Genomic DNA, 25502 nt, shown 5'->3' on the forward strand with positions numbered 1-25502 from the left:
AGTTGTAAACTTTTGTATGAGAATTTTTGATATCGAGAAATGAATTGTGAACGCATAAAACGTTGAAAACAACAAACTTGAAGCCTGCTTTAAATTTAAACGTTAAACTATTTGTAGCCTGTTTTGTACATTGAGGTGTGAGTAAGGTTTGTTGCAATACTTGTAAAAGTCTAATAGCTAAAGTTATATACATGATACATGATGGTTGATGTATGTACATGTAGAGTGATGTTGTAGTTAGCTAGCCAATTGAAAAGAAACCAATCAACAAATTAAGTAGCACAAAAGCTAATACTGAATCAAAACAACACCGAAATATACTTTTAGACTAAGTGCACAAAACTAAGGGAGCAACTTTAAGTTAAACACATTTCAGACAATCAGTTTCCGAACTGTTCTCACACGTAAGATTTGTCCAAAAACTATTGTATTCATTCATTTGGTGGCTAATGTGGTTAATGTACGCAGTTTGTTTTTGTTTAAATTTTGATATTATATCTATAAGCATTTACTTGTATGTGGGTGCTTTCATTTTTTGGTTTGTTGGCGTTTTCGTGTAGTTGTTAAATATTTTTTTATTTGCTGAACATATAAAAAGTTAAGAGAACATAGATGTTATTGTAAAACTGTCTGTTAATCTGTGTATTGGAATCTTTGTTAAGTTGTGGTTTAAGCTGACAAGTTCAAAAATAATTATGAAAAAGCTTATTAATTTATATTAAAGAAATACTGCAGAAATCAAATGAAAAACACTAATTTTAATTTCATGGTTAGTAGTTTGGCCTAAAAGTTTCGTGAGTAAAAGGAAGGGCTCTCCCTCTGCGCACACAAGCTCAACATTTTTGTATTACCAATTCTGGCGATAAACTGTAACTTTCGAGGTTTCAGAATTTCTTTCTAGGTCTGTAAACTTCAACTTAGTTTTGGTTTAAATATTTATATTTCTCAAAGTTGTGTATTACATTGGCACCAAAAATACTGTATTTTTCCACTTACAATAATATACGAATATATGTAGTTTTTTCTTTTCAGAAGCAGTTTCCAACATCCTATTAAATGAGGGCGTAGTACCACCCGCTTTTTCAAGATGATGAATGCGCTATCTCTGTTTCTTGGTCAATATGAACAAATTGTGCTACGATAAATAAATAAATGCATACAAGTATGTTCGATTTGTTATGTCAAGATAGGCGCCTTGATAATTCAAATAATCTGCTTTAATTGCTAAAGTAAGAACTTCAAACTCTTTAGAGATCTAATGAAGATTCCATAGGCTGTGATTAGAGCTGAAATTATTATGCATTTTTTCCGAGTCACAACGAATAAAATACAAGTATTTATAACTTCGTTGTCTATTGAATGACTGCCAAATAATTATTGGATTACAACAAATCTTTTTAAAACACCTTTTGGGGCATACTTTTAGGCGCTACATTTTAAGAGCACCGTTGCTTTAATTTTTTGATTACAATATTAATAACATGTAGATGGTACCTATACAATATGCACCAGAGCTATGTATATGACAACTATATTCATGAAAAAGTGCACCGATTTCGAATAAACTTCCGATGAACAAGCTAAGATAAAATCCCTATAGCCACCGAACTGCGATATACAGGTAATTACTAAAAAGGTTTCTGGGCTAAGAGATTTGTTAAGTGATATTAGGCAACTATATGATGCAGCGATACAGTGCAGCGAAATAGAAGATACTTTAGATAATAGGGTATACAAAAAATATTCGACCTATGTACACTAACAGAAAATGTGAGTATTCTTATTCAGTGAGTATCCTTGTCTCTTGCTTGGCAAACTAAGCATATTATAGGAACTGGCTATTCCCAAACAGGATTATTATCTTCAATCACATATAAGTATGAAATCTCAACATTAACTACGCCATAAGAACTGCATAAAAAGCATAGTAGAGCTACAATTTCCAGTTAGTAATTGTTTGATTAAATGTTCTCTCCTCCTGATTTATATTATTACGTTTTACAAATCGACTGTTTTTTTTTTTTTTCTGTTTTTTGAAAAATTGTCTTTAATTATCAGTCTATTTCGCGAAACAGCGGAAATGTTTTATGTGCAATAGCAATGGCGATTCTAAAAAATTGATAAATCTAACAAATAAAAAGGAAGAGGAATTAATTGATAAATGGAAATGTGGAGGATCGACTAAAGTTATATGCAATAAATTTAAGATTTTTCATAAATATATCGTTCTCATTAATCATATTTTCAGTTATCAATTTTTCTTCACTAAGTGGAACTATAAAATGTTAAAAATTAACTGATATACATACATCTATTTAAACATTACATTTATTAAGGCGTATTATAACAAACTTTCCAAGACAAACGGAAGAGTCGACTGACAACCGTTCATGGTCTACCATCCTTTTGGGCTAACAATGTTTCATTCATTAAATTCTATTACATTTAATTTAAGTGCATTTTTCGTAAAGAGAAATTGGTACAATATATTCAAAAAATATTTCACTACTTCATCTCGTTGCACTTCCGAAATTGAACCTTCTGTCTAGTATAGATATAAGTTAAACGGCTGTTCGACAGTTCATTTAGTGCCTATTCAGAAGTGCTAGAAGCTAGATACTTAGCGGGTTATTTATTAAACTGAAGCTAATAATTAAATGCTCTTGACCGTTGCATTTTGAATGCCCTATGCCAATAGTCTCAGGCAAAAGTAAACAAGGGTTAGCGCGTCAATAACATGTCAACAACACTTTAATATACAAATCGGAGGTTTTGCTTAGGTTTGATTGATGTGTGGGCTCTGGACATCGGGCAGTGGACCATGTGGTAAGACCCAAAACTTTACACGCCACACTTTGCACCACAATGCAGTTCAAAATGCATAAAAGTAACTCAAGGAGCCAATCCCATTCGCCCGCTCTATAGAGTAAGTGCCAAGGTCGTTTGCCGCTTGACTGAGCAAAAAGAACAATAGATACATAAATAAATAAATAAATAAACAAGTAAAAGTTAATAACAATAATTTGTTGGCTTAGCATAAAAATTAGCGATTACTTAATTCACTAATTATTGGCAAACAAAGCCACGGGCGCAGGTGAGCTTAGATAAGCCACAGGTGAACGCATACGCAACTATGGCTCGTAAATAGTATTTGACACCTACTTGACCTTGGAAAAGGGCAAGTGTGCATGTGTTGCATGCAAATACAGTAAAAACTCTCTTAAATGAACATTCACAATCGTTCGATCTCTGTGGTCTGCGATTCTGCTTCGCCATCATTCTAGGTACATAAGTAGGTTGCCTAATTTATTTTTCATGGTTTTAATGTAACTTATCAATTCAATTCCCGATATTGAATCCAATTAAGCACAAGAAGCCAATTAATATACATACATGGTATACTTGTATATGGTTAGAAATATTGCACTAAAGGTAAAGGAAATCAATCACTTGTTTTTTATTTTCAGTAATCGTTTGATTTATTAAGTTTGATTAAGGGTTTTCCAACACCAAATAAGTTTCAATGTAATATATTCCTAAAAGTTCCTATGTTTTTCGTTATTGGAAACCACGATCCATTACAACTAAAAACATTATTTTCTTTTTAAAAGTGCCGTTAACACACAAACAATTAGACGTTATAAGATAACTTAATCATTTTAATATTTGTATGTGGGTGTCGGGAACATTGCAAATGGCAGAAAAAGAGGGTAAGAGTTGTTTTCCAGACTATTCTGCAGGAATTTTTTTTATGTACAATAAGGCTTTTGTACTTGCCTCTACATCTATGCAAGTTGGGAAAAAACATGTATGCAGTTTTTGTATTATGGGGTATGCAAATTTTGAGTTAACTAGATGAAACTTGTAGATTCTTCGCACAAGCCTTGGAGCCCCTTTTCCCCCTTTGGAGTTCGATTTTTACAAAACCCTTCTTAGTGCTCACTAACATTGTGAATGGAAACTTGGGTCCAAATTACAGGTACCTAGGTCTTGCTATTTGGGCTCGGCTTTGATCGCCAATCAATCAGGACAAACGGTTTTATATATGTACATATATAGTATAGAGATAATGTGAAATGATTCCGAGCAGCAACACTTCAAAATAGTTTTCGCGTTAGTGGGTTCTCCACAGTACACATGTTAAATTGTTTGTCCAGTTTACAGAACTAAATGCATGGAGTGTGTAAAGAACATTGAGTCTCGAACTGGCACGGGCACGCACTTGACTGCTTGAATGGACGACTTCATTGCAACTTCGGTGGCGTGCGCACGCGTAATTGAATCAACAAATGCCGCACAAATGTTGACAACTTGAACTTCATTCCATCGCCTCTCCATTTCCATTTGATTCTCAACGGGAGCGCTCCTTGCTTTCCAGCCAGAGGGCAATTAGAATGTTTGCGCATGCACTTCACCTGTTGGACCGGCCTGACCGACAGAATCACCGACCGGGCGGGCTTCCGAACTGCATGGAAAGTTTTCGTACTGCCCATTGCACATACTATACATATACATACATACATGTGTATGTATGTGCATATGTAAGTATGTTTGTAAGTTTCCACTGTCAGAAGGTTGGGAAGTTGAGCTTCGGTTACAACTTCGTTCTACGCCTGCACCTTTACCTGCACGCCCCCACAAGTTTTGAGCTGCGCTTACAGCGATCGCTAGCTGATTTTGCTGCCAACGCCGCAGTCGCGTCGCAGTTGTCGTCGCTGCCGTCGCGTTGAGCATTTTACCGCCTGCACAGCACCGGTTGGCGCTCAGTTTCATTCAGAAGTCAAGCGCGTGCTAATCGCGTTGCCGTCCGCTTTTTAGAGTCTTTGGGGTTTTTATCGCTTTCAAATCGCGCACAATTGCAAAAATTGTATAGAATTTTTTCCAAGCATCGTTATTAAAAAACATAATAAACGTGCGAAATTTGTGATGAGTTCGTTGGTTCGCCAGTGATTTTCTAAAAAAGTCGCACAGACTTCTGGACAAGTGGAGAGAGGGAGTAGACAGCAGAAGCTTAGCGGCATCCCGAGCTTTATGCTAATTCAATAAGATCATCAAAACAATTGGTAAGTTTTGCATGAGCTATTATCGCTTGTTCCTATTGTTTTTGCTGCCTGTTCGCACAATAACAACAAATGTTTTCATTCCTGCCGTCGCGAAGTCTGGCAACACTGGCATACATTTTTTCAACATAATCATTTTGACAAGTTCTCCAGCAAAAATTGAAAATATAACAAAATTTCGTGAGTCCGCAGCCGATTGCCGAAAATCGCGCTTTTTCGTGCGATTAGAAACAAATTGTTAAAATTTTTTGTTGTATCGGTTCGTCATCTCGTATGGACGCGTGTGGCGCCAGCTTCCCAATTTCTCAAAAGGTGATGCCATTGCATATGGTTTATAAGTGTCAGGGAAGAACTCCTAATAGTCGGAGCCGTGCGCAGTGCAGAAAATTTAAGAATATCAAGATTTGCGGTATGTTAACGCAACTCTGTACATATCTAACGTATAAGTATAATATATGTTGAATCTACATACATACATATGTATGTACATATGTTTTGTATTTTCGTCAACTGACAGCTGATTTTTGTTTACATGATTAGGGCTGCATTAACAAACAGCCGTCCTTATTTTTTGCTGGCAGGAGAGAACTGTCAATTGTTCATTTCGATAAAGCGACAGTTCTGCATTTCAAATCCAATCTTTGTTTCTTATTTGACTCGAGCGAAATACTTAGCACCCAGTACAGCGCTCTTTTTACCAATGTCAATGGGGAAAATAGTTTTCCATCGGCTCTAGTGTGTATTTGTAGTAGGAAATAACTGACATACCTGGTTTGTCAGGCCGCTGATCTCACTTTAGGAGAAAATTTGTATTCCAATACAGGGTCTTGAAAAGTTGGCTTAGATCAGACAAATATAATAATTCGGTATATAACTAATTCCGAGAAGCATTTATTTGACGACTTTTTTAATTCAAGAACTTTTATTGGCGGCTATAACTTTATCAATAAATCGACACACCCCTTTCACATAAAGCACCTTAAATCCACGAATTACGATTTACCAAATGCGCAAAAGTCAAAGGTCCATGACCATTACGATATTTGTTGAATGCTCATTAAATCTATCACTTTAATTATACAATTTAAATAAAAAATATACCTAAGTACTATAGTATATGTGAGGTCCAGAGTTCGAACCGTTTACGAAACCGGCAAGTGCGCATTTCGGGTGGGTGGGTAATTTCGCGTTTTCTCGCTCTTTCACTTGCAAATATACAATATGTATGTGTGTATATATTTTTGCTGCATAACATTATGCACATATGTATGCAGTTGGGTCCAAGTGCTCCCTGTAATTAGCATACTTGTGTTAAGCTATAGCTTGTTTTTCTTTACAAGCCGTTAAAATTGAGCACGCGCATGTAAAGTTTACAAAAAGTTCCCCACAAAACTAGTCTTGGTCCAATCGTAGCCTTGGACTTGACTTGTGAGCGAGTGCGAGGGGAAAATGATGCCTGTCGGCCACCTGACGTCATTAGGTTTGTGATTGTGCTTATTAACTGCATTTTAACAACCAATCGTTGTAAACATGTAAACAACTTTTGGAACAACTTTCAAGCCAGCATTGCGGCTGCATCCTACATATAATGACTTCTTTACGCATTAATTGCTGGGCTTTTTTTCCATGCTGGCTTACTTCCGTGTTGCCTATTAAATGTCATCCCTTCGTTGACCTTCTGAGGCTAAATTTTCCATGCGTCAACATCTCTGTGACGGCTTGTCTGATCAACTTGGAATGCAGTTGAGTTTGCGCGTAGCTCTTGCCGAAAACTGTGACTAATTGTGTACATTTCATTATTGTTCTGGACATTTTTCGCTCGGTTCGGGTCAGATTTTTAAGGCATTAACTTATAGTACTAATGCTGATTTAAATACAAAACTCGCTTTCATTAAGGAAATTACATGAGCAAACATTAAGTGATTTTTGTTTTGTTCTTAGAATGCCACGCACGTACACAAATTCCACAATCAAACACAGATACTCACAATTCAGGCGAATTTACAGACCTGAGTCGCACTTGCTGTTCCCCACTTTGCAGCCATAAGATCGCGCTTTCAGATCTAAAGTACACCGATGAGTTACGGTCAATGTTCTGAGCCCAGGCCCAGCGCTTGTCTTTATTGTCCCAACCCATCGTCATCGACGTCGTCGTCGTCATCGTCATCATTAGCTTGGTATATACTACATAGCAGTGAAAATTCAGAACATCAAAGTGTTTAGCACTCTTTTGGCATAAATAATTCAAAGACATGTTTGTTTGGCTACAACAGGATCCTGGTTTCCTCAGTCGAGGGTGGGATAGAAACAGAGTTGGAGGGGGGTTAATTTTTGTTCTTCTTGTGCTAATTGATAAACATAACACGCTGCCAGCCAACTGTGATTTTCGGCTTGCTTTGGAAGAGAGAGCTTCATAAATAAATAGAATTCGGCACAGTCGGTGAAGTGAGATAAACGCAATTCATGCTCAAAGCTGCGTGTTTCTCAAACATTCTAGAATATTACTCATACGCCACGAGTACGTATCCAAAAATCAGTGGCCGTAACTGAACGTGAATTAGCCCTGCAGAGTTCAAATTGAAATTTCAACAACTAATACTATACTTAAATTTAACTCGATTGTTCTAATCGAGAACTTCTCTCTTCTGTAATGGGAAATAAATTAGTAATTAAAAATTACTTCGAAGTTAAAGAATCCCAATCGTTAAAGTTAACTGTTCATATTAATCCTTTCAAAATTGAAATATATAGTAATTGTTTTTAAAAGTATATTAAAAAGTATCATTTTGAATCTGAATTTTCTTCATATGTATTTGTACACAGTTCACTGATATTTCTTGACAATATCGCTTTGTCATACTTACTGATACATAATGGCTCTATAGCCTAATGGTTGAATACAAAGAAAAAATATGTGCTGGAGTTCTAAAGTCCATCTGCATACTCGACAATGTTTTTGGATGAATAACTTACAAAAGTACCGGGTGAAGTCCCAGTTAGTGTGATTCTGTAAAACTGTACAATATGTATGTAAAGATATAATTAACATAAATATATACGAACATGCAAATCAAATTGTCCCCATCATGATGTATGTTGTTTTTGCCGTTGCCCGACGACAATGGCAGCAAGTCGTCTGGTTCCTGGCATGACTAATAAAAATTATTAGTAAAGTTTTGTCTGAATACGTGTGTAGCATGGCTAAAACAAATTCAATCTTAGCAATCATCGTCATCAGCTTTGATAGATACGAGTTCGAGTACTGACAGCTGCTAGGGGGTGTGTGTTTTCGCGTCCACTCCCTTGCATACATATAAATGAGGAACATGGGCGAATAGTGTTCAGAAGGTCCCCCAATACTGGCGGAGTTTCAACTTTGCTGCTTCTGTGATCTGCCCAAGTATCTGCGAGTACGAGCATGTGGTTATGCCTACCCCATTAAATTTTACATTGACCTGCTCCTCTTCCATTCAGAGTTTTGTTTACAGCGTTTAAAACAAATGTGTAATATTCGTGCGGCACGCTGACGCACACACCACACAGCCATACAGCCACATAAATATGTATGTATGTACATATGTGTGTGCGTAGACACTGTATCAGATACATATGTACATATGTATGTATGCATAGATTGATACTTCACATGCAGGTGGAGTCGCGTACGGATTGTCTGTTAATTGCCCGCAATTAGCGCGTTAACAACAATAAATACATAAACAGACAAGCACATACATATACATACATTTACATCTATGTGTGTGTGCAAATGCGCGACAAAGCAACAATAACAACACAAAGCAACCACAAAAATGCGATAAATTGATCATTACAAAATCTTCCATAAATGATTTGTGTGTTTGCGAGTGTGTGTCTACATACATACATACATATGTACATATGTACATATGTAGTGCAACTTAACGGACTGCCAAACAGTCGGACAGTGTGTTAGTCAGTCGCGCGATCGCCGGGTTTGGCTAATTAGCTGAGTTGCTCTTTTAGCGATAACTCGTGTACAAATTATAATGTCAACTCAGCCTATGACACTATGACACTAGATTGCCTGTCACTTAATTAAGGAAGTTTTTTGCACACTTTTTTGCTTTGTTTACAAATGTTTTTGAATGTTCAATTAATTTCCGTTTCGTCGCAATGAATTCATAAACAAATGTCATTACACGGTCTAACAGAAAACAACAAATTCAGAAAATGGAAAAGTCAGTGTTTTTTAAATTTCATACAATTCTATGGAATGTACATAGAATCCTTGTTAAAATTAATTAGTATTGGGTTTACTATTGAATATAGAAACAAACCTTTGTTTAAATTATGACTAACTAGCGTCGCTACGCTTATGTAATATTTAATATATTAGGTAATAATAAGTAAATAATATTCATCGAATCCAATGAAAGTAGAAAAAACAGGGACTGTAATCATTATAAGTATTATTTGAAAAATTTCAAAACAATGATGAAATGTCTGTGAAAATTTTCAGCTCGATAGAAGTGTGTGTACAACTGAAATTGTATTTACCAGAATTTAAATGCTTTAATAACTATAATTCCCAGCAGTTAACGGAAAATTATTAAATTATTATTAAATAATTTGTATACATTGCAAATTGTCACAATGAAAAATTTTCATCTAATCGGAATTCCAAAATAGCTTATAACAAAAAAAATGGATTGCATTTCGAACTAAATGGAACATTCTTGAAGGCATTTCATAGCCAGGTCATTGCAACGAATATAGTGATGTTGAAAATACTTACTATAATTAAAATTAAATTGTCCATATGAATGAGACTTCCTACCTTTCAAATGCCTTCAGTAAGACGCTCGATTCGTGTCAGTATCTTGTCGGTGCTTGCTTCCGCACTGTCCGTTATAAATGACAAATAACTTAACAATGACACTTTTACAAACCTTGAGTACTATATTCACGAAAACATATTTTAAATGGCAAATAAAGTTGGTGGCGACTGTTGGCCAAGAAGAAAAAATTCCCATATACCTAAATCATTGTCTAATACAAAAGACAATTGGGCAAGCGTTAAATATATTTTCGCAGCTTTGGTTAGTGTTTTTTTTTTTTTAATTTTATGTTTTGTTACTTACTACTTTTAGTGAACATTTAGCTTATTTGCCTGTTCATTTAAATTGCTATAAATCTGTCAACGAGCTACAGAAAGAAACAATTGAGAAGATTCGGCATTGAAGTGCCGCAAAGATGAAGACCGCAACTCGAGTTGACGAAGTTGTCGAAAAACAACAATAAGAAAGAAAAAGGCAAAAGACATTTTTTACAGATGCTAGAATGACTATATATTAGTACGTATGTATATATAGTATGTGTATTTTGGTTTTTTTATACCCTGTACCTGAAGGGTACATTAGGTTTGAGCAAAGCAGAAGAGAGTCTTCGACCCCATAAAAAATGCTCTTCTGTCTGTCTGTCCGTCTGTCTGGATGAACGCCTGAATTTCTGAGCCCTCATTGACCAAATTCGGTGTGTAGGCTCACATGATCTTTTGTTTTATTTGAAAGCTAAATAAACTTTGCTCGTAATTAATATGTAATCGTCTCCTTTTCTAAAATTTTACTCAAATCGGCTCTTCTGGTGTAGCCCCATAGCTCCCGTGGAAGTTTGTTTAGGTACAAGGTATTTCACTGTCGGACTTGCTTAACTTTAGCATTCTCTCTCGTTTGGCATTGTCTTTGTCACAGTAACAGGCACAGTCGCAGTCACAATTACTTTTGTGGTTAATGTTTTTGTATCAAAAACTATGCCTGTTCGCTTTTTGCTCGTACATACTTGTACATACTCGTGCATATGTATGTATTTTTAATATGTGCACATAGTTATGTAGAAGTGAGCTTCGCAATTAGATAAGTATGTACATACAAGTACATAGGTACTGACACAATTAGCAGCTACCTTCAGATGAAAAATGTGCCTAGAGTGCCGACCTTTGCATCTCATGCAAAAAGCATTAAAAAATCCTCCAAAAATCGTTGGCTTCAACGTGCCACTAATGATCGGTTAAATATGCCGTGTGCCCAACTTTTTACTGAGTATGATGAATATATCGATTTTTTATAATTTCCTCTCATTAAAATGTACAATTACAAAACAATACGAATTGATGCTTGTAACGGAATTTTTATTTGATTCACGTCTACATCATAACGGCTAGTCTATGCATGGTTGGCAAATTGCACCTTTCCTTTTCCATGGGTTGTATAATCGATGGATCTTCTAGTTAGTATTGACTGATTCTACAAGTCGTAAGCATGTGGGGTTGTGGGCCTCCCTTCGACTTTTAATTGCCAGTTTGCCAATAATTAGTGTTGTTGGGCCAACTACATACTATTTTCCCTTAATACTCCGCCGCCCACTTGTCATTACGAGCTTTATTGGAATTGCTATTTTACTGGAACCTTGTCGTGCGCACAAACATACTATACATACATATGTATGTATGAGTAGTAAGTGCATATCCGTTTCCATCGGATTCCATCGGTATATGTATGTACTTGTATTTATGTGTACTTAAGGCGCTACGTAGGAGCTAAAAACATCACATTATCCAATATTTGACTTAAAGGTCCAATGCACAAAGTGCACAAAATATTTACTGTAGAAAGGTTGAGTGTTTTCTATTTTGCTACAAAAAACTGCACTGCTCTTTAGTTAGATCTATGTTTGCTTTACTAAATGCTTTGTCGAGAAGGTCAAAAGAGCACATAATATATACATTATCATTGAATACTTGTTCGCCATTTGCGCAGTCGCTTTACGTTTGCATTTTAAATTTAATTCACACATTAAAACAAGAACAACAAACTAATTTCATATAAATCGCTACTACATTTTGTATACCCCTCACAAAAGGCTAATGAGATTATTGTCAGCGCCTACAATACATTGCAAACCTTATGTGCTGCTCAGCAAGGCGAACTGCTATCTCAGCATTCCCAACTATCGACTCATACATATGCATACGGCTTTAAGATAAAAATTTCATTTTTAAGATATAGTTGGTGTTCCTCGGTTGTTTATTCAATGACAGTTTCTGGTTCCTGGATTAAATTCCACTTATATTGGTTCAATACCCAAGTATAAACTGGAATGGAGACCTACAAAATCTCTAAACACTTTTCTTTTCACATAATGTTTCATACTTTTCAGGCAAATAGGAAAACGAAACGTTATCATAAATCAAGAACTCAATTTGCAAATAAATACTTGTAGTAACGCTGAAAGGAAATGTATTGTATATTACAGTTTATAAAAATCCTGGGATACTATTGGCTATGAGGTGAGACTTGTATTCAATTTTAAAAATCTATCATTTCACCCAAACGAACGGAGTAATTTCTATTCTGCTTTAACTAAACGTGCCAATTTAATGATAGACTTAGTGAATTCTTTCCGCAGTAATTAAGGCGTCTTGAGCAGCATATCGATGATTTTTTTCAATATCATTTTTAATAACACTATTTAAATATTTTATTATTCCTGATCGATCAATTCAACACTAGTTTTGCTGTCATTAATACCAATTAAGGCTTATGGAAAGACTTTCAGTCAGATTAAATAATTTATTCTTATACTTGTAATTAAGAGCTTTAGGTAATATCGATGAGATAATTCAATATCCTCTTCACCAGTCCCTCCACTCTACTTAGGCACTACCTACTAATTAGGATGTTGAAATTAATTAATCCAGCTGTGGAATCTGAAGGGTATGTTAGTTTCGATAGGTTTAGAGAAAAGCATTTTTGATTTTATTACTAAGTATGCCTTTATTTGGGCAGAGATTGTGTTGAGCGGCGTTTGCTTTGCTGCTGGCATTGTAAAAGGTTAAGTAGCCAACCTGTTGACAGTCCAGTGGTCAGTGCGTTAGTTATGAAGGGGGAGGAGAGGGATTTAGGGGGCCCCTCGCCTCGCCCCTGCTGAGCTGAGAGTTTGTGCCTGCGTGTTGTTTGTTTGCCAATTGCGAAATTGCTACGCTTGAGTGGGTTTTATGTTCAGCCTAGTCGTAGTCGCATGTTGGGCTCAATGTTTGCCGTGGCTGAGACAGATCGAGCGATTGACAGGCGAACGAGTTAGACGAACAGTTAGACAGCTGGCGGGTTTCTGGGCGTGGCAATTATTTATAAACGTATAGTACTTGTACTTGTACATACTACTCATTAACATTTAGCGTAATTTTTAACCAAATTTCACACGTTTCTCAGTAGAGAACTTTGCGGTTTCGGAGGAATAGCAAAAGCCCGTTTGCATTCGGCTTGACAAATATTTGATAGCGTAAATAAAAGCTGATGGCAAGCTTTTTATTATGAAACGTGTTGCGATGGGTGTGACCCAATGTCCAATGATCGTTGAGAAAGTCAAGCGTCTGTTGAACCCACAGCTCTCGTCATGCCCTTAGCCATATTCCAGTTACCACTTTCAGTTAACAACATGCCACTACCAACGCCGGCGCAGGCGACAGTGCTAGTGCTAGTGCCAGTGCCAGTGCCATCGCCACTGACATGTGCGTGAGCGTGCACGTGCCAACCACCAACCTTAATCATTATCATTACCAAACATTGACTAACTAAGCCCTCAATTTGGAAAGGTGTCTCCGTGTCTGTCCGTCCATTGTGCAATTGCTCAAGTGCGTCCAATTTAAATAGCTAAATAGTTTTCGAATGTCGCTTTTTATTTGTCTGAGTTGTCTTTGTCATGGCTTTTAATTGTTGATAAAGTCTCAGCGTTAAGGTGTGTCAACATGGTGGCCATTTTAAATGGTTGGTGTTGCCTCAACAAATGCCAGAACTGCTGCACTTATCATTGTAGGTCGGTCTGATCATTTGAGAGTGAGAAAATACACAAGCTTGTTATGGACTCCCAAGTGGATTTCCAGCTTTAATGGCTGGGCGCGCTTTCTCAAAACATCCAAAGAGCTTATTAGATCGAATGTAAATCCGTCTACCTGATATTTTAAATAATATCAAGCCAAATAATATCTGCATTTATATTTATAATATAATATTTGTAATAATATCTGCATATTTATTTATAGCACTGTAAGAATTTGAATCCACCATCTTGAGTAGTTTTATTAGTTTGGAGGATTAGATAATTTTCTAATAATATTAGTAAGTATATTAGGTAGACGAGTCGATGTAGCCCCGTCTTCCTGCCTGTCGAGTTTATTTTATTTTTTGGATTTACCCGCACTCCTCTCTATTGGGGGGTTTCCGTAACGCTCGGAGATTAAAAGAGCTAGAAATGCCAAATAATAATACGCAGAAATGTGTTCCCTCCATTGTTGTTATTGTTGCTGATTTGGGACAATTCTGTTAACATAGACACAGTTCTTGTGGAAATGTGCAGTTATAGAGCCTTTACGTGAATTCGAATACCCATGGAGGTAGAATTGACACTTTAAAAAAGTACAGCATAATATTCCTATTATTGAAATGCTCAAAAAAAAAAAAAAATGGATCCCTTATACAGGCATATAATCAGTTTATGTTAGCTGAAGGTACTTTAAAATATATGCCATGAGGATGGTTCATGATAATATTAGAAAAGTATATACAAGGAGCATTCCAAAGTAGAGAGCACCCTTTAAAAATATGAAAAGTAAATAAGTTATTTTATTTGAAACAGTCCCATTTACGGTTTAAGAGCATATCGAATTCTACGTGGATTCTACGTGCACCAAGGTAAGAGTCGCACAGGGAATAGTTGATGGTTAAAATGTTATTTTTCTCAAAAAAAAAGTATCGACCGATGAGAAAAAAGCAATAACCAAACACTATTTATCGATTCAAATGCGATGAATTGTTAATTTGGAGATTTTAAAGTTCCATTTGAATCAATTTCACTGAATTTTTTTTGGCGATTTCTGCAAGTTGCATTCAATTTTTTGACTGCCTTTTCAATAGTCACGAATATTGGATGGTCAACATGTTCGTCTCGTGAATTTTGCGCTATTTCAAAAGTTTTGTTTTACTTTGGCAAACACCTTGCCAATTAAAGATATAAACAAGAAAGGAATGCTAAAGTCGAGCAGGCTCAACTCTTAAATACCCTGTACCACCCCACAAAAAAGTAATTAAATTAATTAATTAATTTAATTTAATTAATTAACTAAATTAATTTAATTAATTAACTAAATATTAACTAATTAAATATAAAATATTCCATGCATGCATACATACATTTACATTTACATCAGAATCGTGCCTTATGCGTGTTTGTGTACTTGTACATATGTATGTATGTGTGCATTGGGCCTGGTTATATGGCTATAACTTTCTTTCCGATCATTCTATCATAATGAAACTTGGTATACAGATATATAATTACTAACTGGATGTGTCTACCATCCAATTTTACATACATGTGTCTACATACCAATTTTAGTTCAAAATTCCAAGAATTACGGGAGTTATAGAAAATCGTTAATAGGGGGGAAGTGGGGGGGGGTGGATCAGAAAAAATTAACAAACTCGTCCTTTCTCGGTCTCAGGAGAATCTGTATACCAAGTTTGGTTATTCTAGCTCTTATACTTTCGGAGATCCTTGCGTTCATACAGACAGACAGACGGACAGACGGACATGGCTATATGGACTCAAGAATATATATACTTTGTGGGGTCTACCAAGCCTCCTTCTGTGTGTTCCATGTGCACTCGCACAAAACTAATATACCCTTGTACCCTTTGGGTACAGGGTATAAAAATGGGTACAAATCTAAATTCTTGACTAGATGCGTATGTACGTCAAGCCGAGATTTCTTTGTGGATGACTTGAAGACCCAATTTCCGATATCAGTAAGACAGACAACTGCAACTTCATCTAAAGTCTGATATGAGTTTCTTAGCTTTCTTTTAGGGGAAAAGCCTAATACCTTTCACCCTATCAACAGTTGCATGAGTAGCGATCTCTGCATTCCATCAAAGATCAGCGTTTGTTGCACCACTGAGGCAATTGTGTGGTTTTACTCTGGCTATTCGAAAGTTGTTTATGTGCTGGGAAATTCGGGGATTGTTGGAAAACAGTGCACCCAAATTAAATTACATTATATTACTTTGCTTAATGTTTATGATTTGAATGGCCACTAAAAACAACAAAACTAAAAAACAGATTAAATAACAAAAGCGAAAAGCAACCAAATGTTTTCTTGCACAACCCATCGAGTGGCTTAGAATGCCCGCATTGGAGTGCTGAGTAATTGCAGTCGCAACGGCAGCTTGAAATACGAAATAAAAGAAGCGGTAGCTGCATACTCGTACATACAACAACAACAACAACAACAGGTGCACAAATTACAACATTTGGCAAACAATTCAATTTGAAAATACATATTTTCCCCTGTAACGTACAGTGCGCATTTTCGGTTGTTGTTCGACTCTTAAGTTTTTTGATTTTGACATACTTATTGACTTTGAACAACAACAACAACAACAACAACCACAAGAGCACCAATATTAGCAACAACAACAACATTAGTAGCTCTACCTCCACACAAATGCGCACGCGAGTGCATCAAATACATTGGCCATTGAATATTGGGCATTGGGCATTGGGCATTGGCTATAGGCCCGAAACGCGTTTTGGTAATGCGCCAAAGACCGTAGCAACAAGTGCGCTCCCCGATTACCTACTGTTTGGCAGGGAGGGTGTGGGGCAGGGCCATTTGGGTGTTGTACGCGTCCAAAATTGCCAAGTGCACAGTAGCAGGCAGAAATCATCGCTCAACAGCACTCACAGAAACACAAACAGACAAACAGAGGGCATACTTGCCATCATGTACATAGATACGAGTAGTCAATACATACATACGCGTATACACATAGGTACATATTTAAGTGGGCAGGCAGGCATGTTTGGTATGTAGTAGTTATGTGTGTATGTACGTGGGTATGTACATAATTTTTATTGTCAACACCATGTTGACGACGTCGCTGCGCCCTTGACTTAATTTCTTAGTGTGGCCATTGCCGCGGCCCGCTAAAAGGCTGAAAAGCGAAAACGCGACGCATGCGCAGAATGTAAGCAGACAAAATGACAGCCAATGTGGCCAAAACGATGGTCAAAAGTGTACCGAGCCATCTTTTTTCTTAGGCTCTAAGGATTCTATTTCAGCGGAAAATTTGCATAAATTTGTCAGTTTATTTCTAAAATGTGTTCTATGTGTTCGAACTCAAGTACCTGCGAAAGTATAAATGGAATGGTAACCAAACGATAAAGATTCATTCTTGGTTCCATTAAAATTATAAATTAAAACAAAAGTTAAAATTTCGTTTGTATTCATACTTATGTATGTATGGTCCTGTTCCAGAAGTTCCATGCTGACAAAATTGTAATTGTATTTATTTTATTACACAAATTTTCAAGATAATCTTGTAAGAAAGGCAAAGCAAGACTTGGACGTACTGTGGAAAACAGTTAGTAAATAGCATTCGACTAGTTTTAAGACGCGATCGGTTGAATGTTGGTCCATAGGCACAAATCATTTCAACACTTACGACCCACAATTTCTTTTAGCACGTAAATCAGTACGAATTGAAATAATGTTAAAGGGCGGGCTATTAAGTTTCAGATAAATGTTTTGAAAGTTAATTCAAGCTCGTGGGTTTGATTAACAAATAGTGGTATGTAAATTCCCTCATCTGCAGGTTAAACTTGCGAAAGATGCGGACTTCCTACTCACTTAACCTAACAAAGCAAACTTGTTTACAAATTTCAGCGCTCCATCTTTAGTGATTAGGTCTGTGCGTTGATCAATAAATGAGTGGTTCGGTGAATCGCCATTGACGGTAGCTCACGTACATATGTATGTAGTGGCGAAGGAAGAAGTACAGGGTCTGATGCTGACTATCCCTTTACAGAGCACAGTTTTTAACATTTAATATCAGCCTGCTTGTTAAGGAAAATCAGAAAACAATAATTAGTTTTTAGACAGTGAAATTTAATTCTAGCTTTCGCCACTAGCTCTTTACGAGCGCTTGAATATTTTCCGAGATGGATGCACAAATGTGCGTATATTTTCATGAAGTTCCTCGTTTGGAAAGAATATATAACTTTTTTTAAAATTAAAAATCTGTTATCCTAATTTTTTTGTATAATATTTTATATTATTATTATATTATATTATATGTTGCGAATCGGGCTGCAGATTGGCATTTTATATGTACAAAGTTGTAGGACTGTAAGGAAGTTTTAAAATCATTCTTTATACGATGATGGTAGCGCCGTAATTCGAACTGATTCATATATTGAGGGGTGAACACACATAGTGGCATTCCTGTTAGCTCGTTGAGCTATGCCAGGCCTTTGTAATCATAGTGGCCATAATAAAAGCTTGCACATTTATATAGTATTTTGGCTCTCCCAAGTTATATCAATAGAGTATACACATATAGTGCTAATGATGCTCTTAGGGAAAGATGAGATTAAAGACACAATTGAAATGGAATCTGTGTAAAAGAGAATGCAGTCGTTAATTGAATTAAATAATAAACAATGAACGCAGCGTCTTGAATTAATTTTAATTACTATTTGTTAACTGTAAACGAGCAAGTGATCTGTTGCTGTTGTTGGTGCCGCTGCTACTCGGATTGTTCAGGTTGAGCCATCGAAGCGCGCCTCAAAGTGTGCCGATGATTGAGACAGCAGTGGCACCGATGACGATGAACGACGACGCCGCGCCGACGCAACCCACATCGATTGTTGCTCAGCTGACTGTGGCAACCTCTGCTGGCGTCCCTGCTGCAGTCGCAGTCGCTGCTGGCGCCTCTGCCGACGCTACTTCTTTTGTTGCTGTTGCTGCTGCTGCTGATAATGTGGCTTCATTTACGAAATTTATTAATCGATTTATATGCCAGGCCAAAGTGGTGAAAAAAAGAGACGGCCACTCGACGCACCTCTGTGGACATTTGGTTTTTTTTTTAAATATACAAATATATTTTTTTTTATATTTGGCGCGCTGGTCTTTGCAATGCATTCATTATACAAATACATGCATTCGTATGTATGTGTAGGCAAGCTTTCAAGGTGAGATGTAAATTTTTGTTTGTGAGTGTGATTAACCGTTAGCGTTTGAATGTGATGACATAAAGCATTTGGATAAACACAAAAACAAACATCGGTAAGCGTTGACCGCCGCACGCTCCACACGTTCCGTTTTGACATTGTCATGCCAAAGAATTTTGGCCAGTGGCCATACCTTTGCGTAAGCTACCCACAACAACCCCTCAGCCGCCCCTCGCTCCCTTGACTGTGAGTCAGCATGTGGGCGGGTGTGTGAGTGTTCGTTTGCGCAGCTTTTGAAACATCTGCGCATGCGTATCGATTTTTAATTGTCAACTAATGAAAATTTGTGCTCGAAGCTAGCTTTTTAGAGCTTACTTTTCTCAATTATTCGTTGGAGTTGTGTAATAATGCAATATTAATTGGTTATTTAAAATGTTTGCCAGATAACAGCGAATTGTTACGACTTATTTGTGCTCTTGTTGTTACTGTAGCTGTAGCTGGGGCTGAAGCTGAAGTCTGCATTGTGTGTGCTGCGGAATATCGCTATGCGTTTAAAGTTTGTTTTTTGTCTACTTCGGTTCACGACTTTTATGTGCGTTTGAAGAGCCAATTAATTTAACGGCCTTTTTACTCGTATTTTGTCGTTCAAATTCATATTCGCATGATTTATGCATTTTCTGAATTTGCCATACGATTATTAATCTTTTAGTTCATTTCCAAATTGGGTAATCATTCTTTGAAATACTTTCTCTGAGGTGGTTGTATAAAGGTGTTCGTAAACAAATGTTTAAGTTTTATAATTATATACTTTAAAATTATGACTGAAAGGGTCTTAGGAGCGACTAAAACTGGAACAGATTCAATATTTAAATCGGAATCGATAATTACAAATTTACTTACATATTGTATGTCGTTAATAAATTCCTTATATGTACTTTTAAATTTTCTATCTATCTTTACCATTATTGCCATTTGTTGCATTGATTAATTATTATCATTAATTAATTATGCTTTTATGTATTTTATCGTTGAGTTTCAATATTCCTGCTACAGAAATGGTCAATGGGTTATTCTTTTCAAAATATTTGAAAATATGTGCATTTTAAAACATATTTGCATTGATTAGTTGTCTCTGTTCACTTAATGGCTGTAAGTTCACCAGCGTTATTTGAAATTTATTCACGTCCAGCGTATCCAACCAAGTATTTAATAACTTTGCAATATTAGACGGCCATGTGGTTGTGTGTGTGTGTGTTTGCGTGCCCAAAAAGAAAGCTTTACTCTAAAGGGGGTAAAATTATTTCCGCTTCGTTTCCGCACACATTGAGCACAACCGTAGAAAAGGGCAAAGGCAATAACGACACCAGTCAGCGGCTGAACCAACTACAAATATGTATGTACATGCACTCACATGTACATATGTATGGATGTATGTATGCATGTACATTGGTAAACACACACCCAGTAAATAACTTAGTCGCGCTGTCGGGCAACTCAACTGACTAACCCGTGTCCCCTGTATCCTGTGTGCTGTTGTCTGTGTGTCATGTCCGTTTTGAAAAGGGGTGGCTCGCAACAACAAAATTGAGAGAAATAAATGGCTAAACAACAACATTTGACAAAAACAAAACAAGCTTGTTTGTTGACAAGTTGAAGGCGCGGAGGCGGACTGGGCGAGCGATCCAACGGATTCGATGACATAATGCCAGTATGAATTGTAATCGCACAGCCATACAACACATACACACATACACATAGGCAGCTGCGTACTCACAGGACTCGTCGGCATGTGCCTTACCCTTGGGACGCATACTGTTTGAGGCCATTGGTATGAAATAGGCGACAACCCTTAAACGAATCCAACAGATACGAAGACCAAGAGAGCGCGTTATCAGTGCAAACACAAGAAGAGCTCGTTGCCGGCCTTTTTGAAATATCCAGTGCGCAGAGACCGTTTGTACATACATATCTGTATCTGAAGAATTCATCGAAGAGAGTCCCGGCAGTAAACCGCTCTCGCTCCTGCCTTTCATGGTGTGTGTGTGTGTGTGCGTGGGCAAAGCACGCGTGACGCAACATTTAACGTGTATCGCTGCTTCTTCTTCTGACGCTGCCATTGCCGTCGTCGGCGTCGCGCCTCGCCGGCTGTCGCTACTGCTGTTACTGCTGCTGCTTCTTGCCACCTATTGAAGTCAGATACAAGATACAGATACACAACTCGTGCGCCATGCGCGCTTTTAGGCACTCCACTCTCTCCCATACAGTCTTTCTCTATCCCGCTCTTCGCATATTTCAGCGCTCTCTTGCGCTTGTGTGTTGGCAACTATTTCGAGTGTTTTGAGGGTTCGCCCGCTCTTTGGGCGACGTGTGCGCCTCAGTTTGAATTTCGCTTTTGGGTTGTGCCTATGTCTTGTCTGGCGCTTGGCCGGGCTGCAGAAAAAATCACAAAAATTCCTAGTTGCAAACACACATTATTACACACACTCAGGCAAGCCCACACCAATACGCACCGGGAGCAACTACAAAATAAAAAATAAATGTAATTTGCCATGCAATAACAACAACTACCATTTAGCAGCATTCAATTGCAAAAGTGTTAATCGAAAATTGTGCGTCGGCCGGTCCAAAAAAGTATCTGCCCGTTTTAATATACACGTAGTATATGTTTTTTATGTTTCGACTTCTTAGTGGTGCCAGTCGTCGCGTTCGTTGTCCTCGTGCCGCGTGTGGCAGTTGCCAAGCAGCCACAACCAGCGCCACAGCCAGCCAGACGTCGTTGCCGCGTTGAAAGTATCTAACAGATACACGTTATGCAAAAATGTAGTGGCAGCTCGCTCCAAACAACAGCCGTAGAAACCACGTCGACATTCAAGTGTCGGTTTCCGCATTCGATTGTACAGCACAATTCTATTATTACATCGTGGAAAAAACTAAGTGCGACTAACTAATAACTAACAGTCGAGACTGCAGACGCGCTTAACGAACTAAGCAACCGACAGACACATTCATAAATTGGCGAACTGACGAACTGACAAACAGTCGAAGCGCCTGACTGGGACGGGCCGCTCATTTAATTCATTTAATGTATTCGATAAATCAAGTTGAGCAGCAAAACACTGTTTATGCCATGCCCCCCCCCCCCCCCCCCCCCCCTTTCTGCCGCCCTCGGCAATCGGTGACGCCCTCAATTACTCGAACCGACTGCAGTTACTCGCAGCATGCAGCATTAATTGATCTGAGCTCGCACATGAAAGCAGCACAATTAATAACAAAAGACATCTACAAAATGTTCTGCAACTACTGCCTAAACATTCGCAAATACCGGAATTACAAATCGAATTCTAAACAGTAAAAAGCTGAACATATGTAGTATATACTGAGTATATAGTATGAGTCCCTATTGTCGTGAATATGTTTAATTTCCTTAATTCGATTTTCACTTCCACGTGAATGTATTGGGGTGTGAATTGCCGAGAATTGTTTACTGAAAGTTCATTAAACCAAATGTTGTATTTATAGCTCAACTTTGCTTTTATTTAAACTATTCAAAGTTGAATTTCTATTCGCTAAGTGCTTTTCATGTATGAATGTACATACTATATGTACATATGTATATTTACATTCTCGCACTCACATTCCATAAACAGCGTTTTATGAGGCTTTTATTTAAAAAATTGTACATATGTATGTATGTGCACATACATATATTTCGAAATTTTCTCAGATTCAATTTATGTTTTTTTCTGAAAATCCCATTCACCTATGTGTGTATTGTATTTTTGTTATACTACGAGAAACCTGTTCCGTCCAGTCTATATAGGAACAGGAAATTTTGTGTAAGTGTTGTGTCTACATCCCACTATCATTAATGGTCGCATTGTCACATTGTTGTTGTAGCACCTGAGCGCACTTTATAGCAGTTATCAACGATTTCGGGGCCAGCTAATTAATCAAAACTAGCGCCCGATAACGCTACTGCCCAAAGAGCTCACAATCTTCAACACATTATGGCACGTTGCTGTGGATTTTGTTGTTGCTGCTGCTGTTGTAAATGTGTGTGAAGATATGACATAATTCCACGACTGTCGGGCGGTCGCTTTCAGTCGCTTTTAGTCGCGCGTGCAGCACCCAAAAGACTGTCTGTCTTCTGTCTGTCTACCCGCTCTTTGGGGGCGCACAAAGAGAGCACAGAACTGTGTTTGTGTTCGTGTGTGTATGTGCGTGTGTGTTCGTGTGGGACCAAGAGAGTGTCTGAGATGCAGTAGAGAACGTGAGTCAGGTGGAGCAGTTGTTGGCGGCTGCATGTTGACCTGACCACGGAACCGACCACCCCCTGCCGCCGTACCACCCACCCGAAAACAACTACACGTGCCAGTTGTTGTTGCTACTCTTGCTCTGCTAGTTTCTGTCAACCCCCTGGACTCTGTTGCCGCTTTAATTCAATCAAATGACTCGACAAACTGTGAATGCGGCTAATCATGTGAGCTCAATTACCAGCGGAAATGTGCGGTCCCCGAAAAATAATACAACCGCTACCACCCTCGCACCGACCAAGCACCAATTCCTGAGGGTCCGCTGCAAAAAAACTCAATTAAAATGCGTGCTTGGATTGTCAATGAAGAGCACTGAGTCCGTCAAGTGCGGCAATGAAAATGATGGCGACTATAAAAATGACAACAAATGTATTTGAATATAGAAAATAATGTCTGCTTGAGACGACTTTCGAAATTACGAAATGGGATTCTTCGTAACTCTGAAACAGACGATGGCGATTACGACCTATAAACCAAATGACAAAAATTAGACTATTAAGCAATGTGGCCCCACGAAGTTAGCTACCAAGCGAGCCATTGGCCAGTTTCAATTTCCATTACCTGTTTTTGTTGGTGTTGTTGTGTTTTGGGTTTTCGTCTTCATTTAATTTTGTTTTATTTTTGCGACACACATTCAGTAAACAGTTTGACCATGAATTCGATTTTTAATGCAAAACTTGAAACGTGAAATGAAAAAGACTGGACGAGAAAACCCGAAAACAAAAGAGTGTACAAAAAATGAAAAAACCCAAGACACGGTGCGTGTGTGTGAAATGCCGTAATAATTAATTGATCGACAAGTGCAAAGCTTTGAAATTTGTATGCGGCAAGCGCGCTGCGTTGAAATCGATCACAAAATGACGGCTACGCTCACGATGGGAGCCGCAGCCGGAGCCCTTGCACCATCAAGCCAAGGCTTGCGCCATGACTCTGTGGGCAGCGCGGCAACTGCGCAGTCGCATGCACCTGTTGTCGGCAGCTCGGCTGATAATGAAAGGCGATTGCCCGCACAGCTGTGGCCACAAAGAATTTCTTCTGCCTTAGCATTACTGTCTAGTTATTTTTGCATTGTGGAGTCAGTACAAACAAATAAAATAAATAAATAAATAAATAAAATGAAATGAAATTACACAAATAAATTCCAGCATCAGCAAAAAGTTGTCGTCAACGGCAGCGGCTGTGGCTGTGGCTCCGGCTGCTGCCCCCACTTTGGTTAGCGCGCACACATAAACACACTCACACCACAACCGTAGAAATTTATATTAATTCGTAATCATCGACAGCGACGGCGGCGCCGTCGTCACATCGTAGACGTCGACGTCTGACGCTAACGCCAATACCGTCGTCGTTTTCGATGTCCACGGCGACGGCGACGTCGACGTCGTCGCTGCCAGCGTAAAGCTCGGCTCGGGCCTTAGTTAGTCAGTTGGTCGCCGCCGCTGGCAGTTAGTCGTGCTTTGTTAGTCGCCGCCTGCGGTTTTGTCGGTTGTGCTCTCTGCTCTGCTCTTCGCCCGCTCTATTGTTTTTAAATCGTCAACTCACATTCGTCAGTTCGTTAGTTTGTCGACACTTCGCCAGTTCGACCCACGTACGCGCGACTCTTCCAACGTGCGCGCACCTATTCACCTACATAGCGAAATTTGATGAAATAAAATTCAAACTATAGCGAAAATAATAATAATACTTAAACGCTGGGTATTGAGTGCGCGAAAGGATATTCAAAAGCACACTCATGCATTTTCTCGATTGGTGGAAATAATGAAAAATATAAACGCCAGTAACGTTGCCAAAGTGATCAGCAAGAGTATCAGGCATGTTGCCGATATCGCTTATGGCAAATAAGCAGGACAACATTGAATAAAAATCACTAAGTAATCGCACGTATCCCGCTCTCAGTTACAGCAAAAATATTTGTAACTACAAAAAACAATAAGTTATTCTAATAGCAACCGTAACCCGCTATTGTAGCGCACTTAAGCTACAAACAAAAAAACAACCTGCACCAATTTTCAAAGTTTTCACGAAATTCACAAAACTGTGAGTTACAAACAAACAAAAGCAACAGCAGTAACCAAGCAAGGTA

General features: G+C 38.0%; 1 protein-coding gene across 5 annotated transcripts in view; it reads left to right on the forward strand.

Moving 5' to 3' along the window:
• Positions 1 to 4833: 4833 nt before the first annotated feature.
• The window catches only part of LOC115625586 (elongation of very long chain fatty acids protein AAEL008004), a 44821-nt gene continuing 24152 nt past the window's right edge, over positions 4834 to 25502 (forward strand). For 2 of the 5 annotated variants that reach the window (XM_030520696.1, XM_030520690.1), the window contains exon 1: positions 4834 to 5063. The gene's annotated coding sequence lies outside the window, so the exon portion shown is untranslated. Of the gene's footprint in view, positions 5064 to 5333; positions 5470 to 21512; positions 21646 to 25155; positions 25500 to 25502 lie in introns of those variants that run through there. The other 3 variants (XM_030520691.1, XM_030520693.1, XM_030520692.1) reach the window with 3 other exon arrangements.

The sequence above is a fragment of the Scaptodrosophila lebanonensis genome, unplaced genomic scaffold, assembly GCF_003285725.1.
Source record: "Scaptodrosophila lebanonensis strain 11010-0011.00,11010-0021.00 unplaced genomic scaffold, SlebRS2 tig00000072-arrow-pilon, whole genome shotgun sequence".
Lineage (NCBI taxonomy): Eukaryota > Metazoa > Arthropoda > Insecta > Diptera > Drosophilidae > Scaptodrosophila > Scaptodrosophila lebanonensis.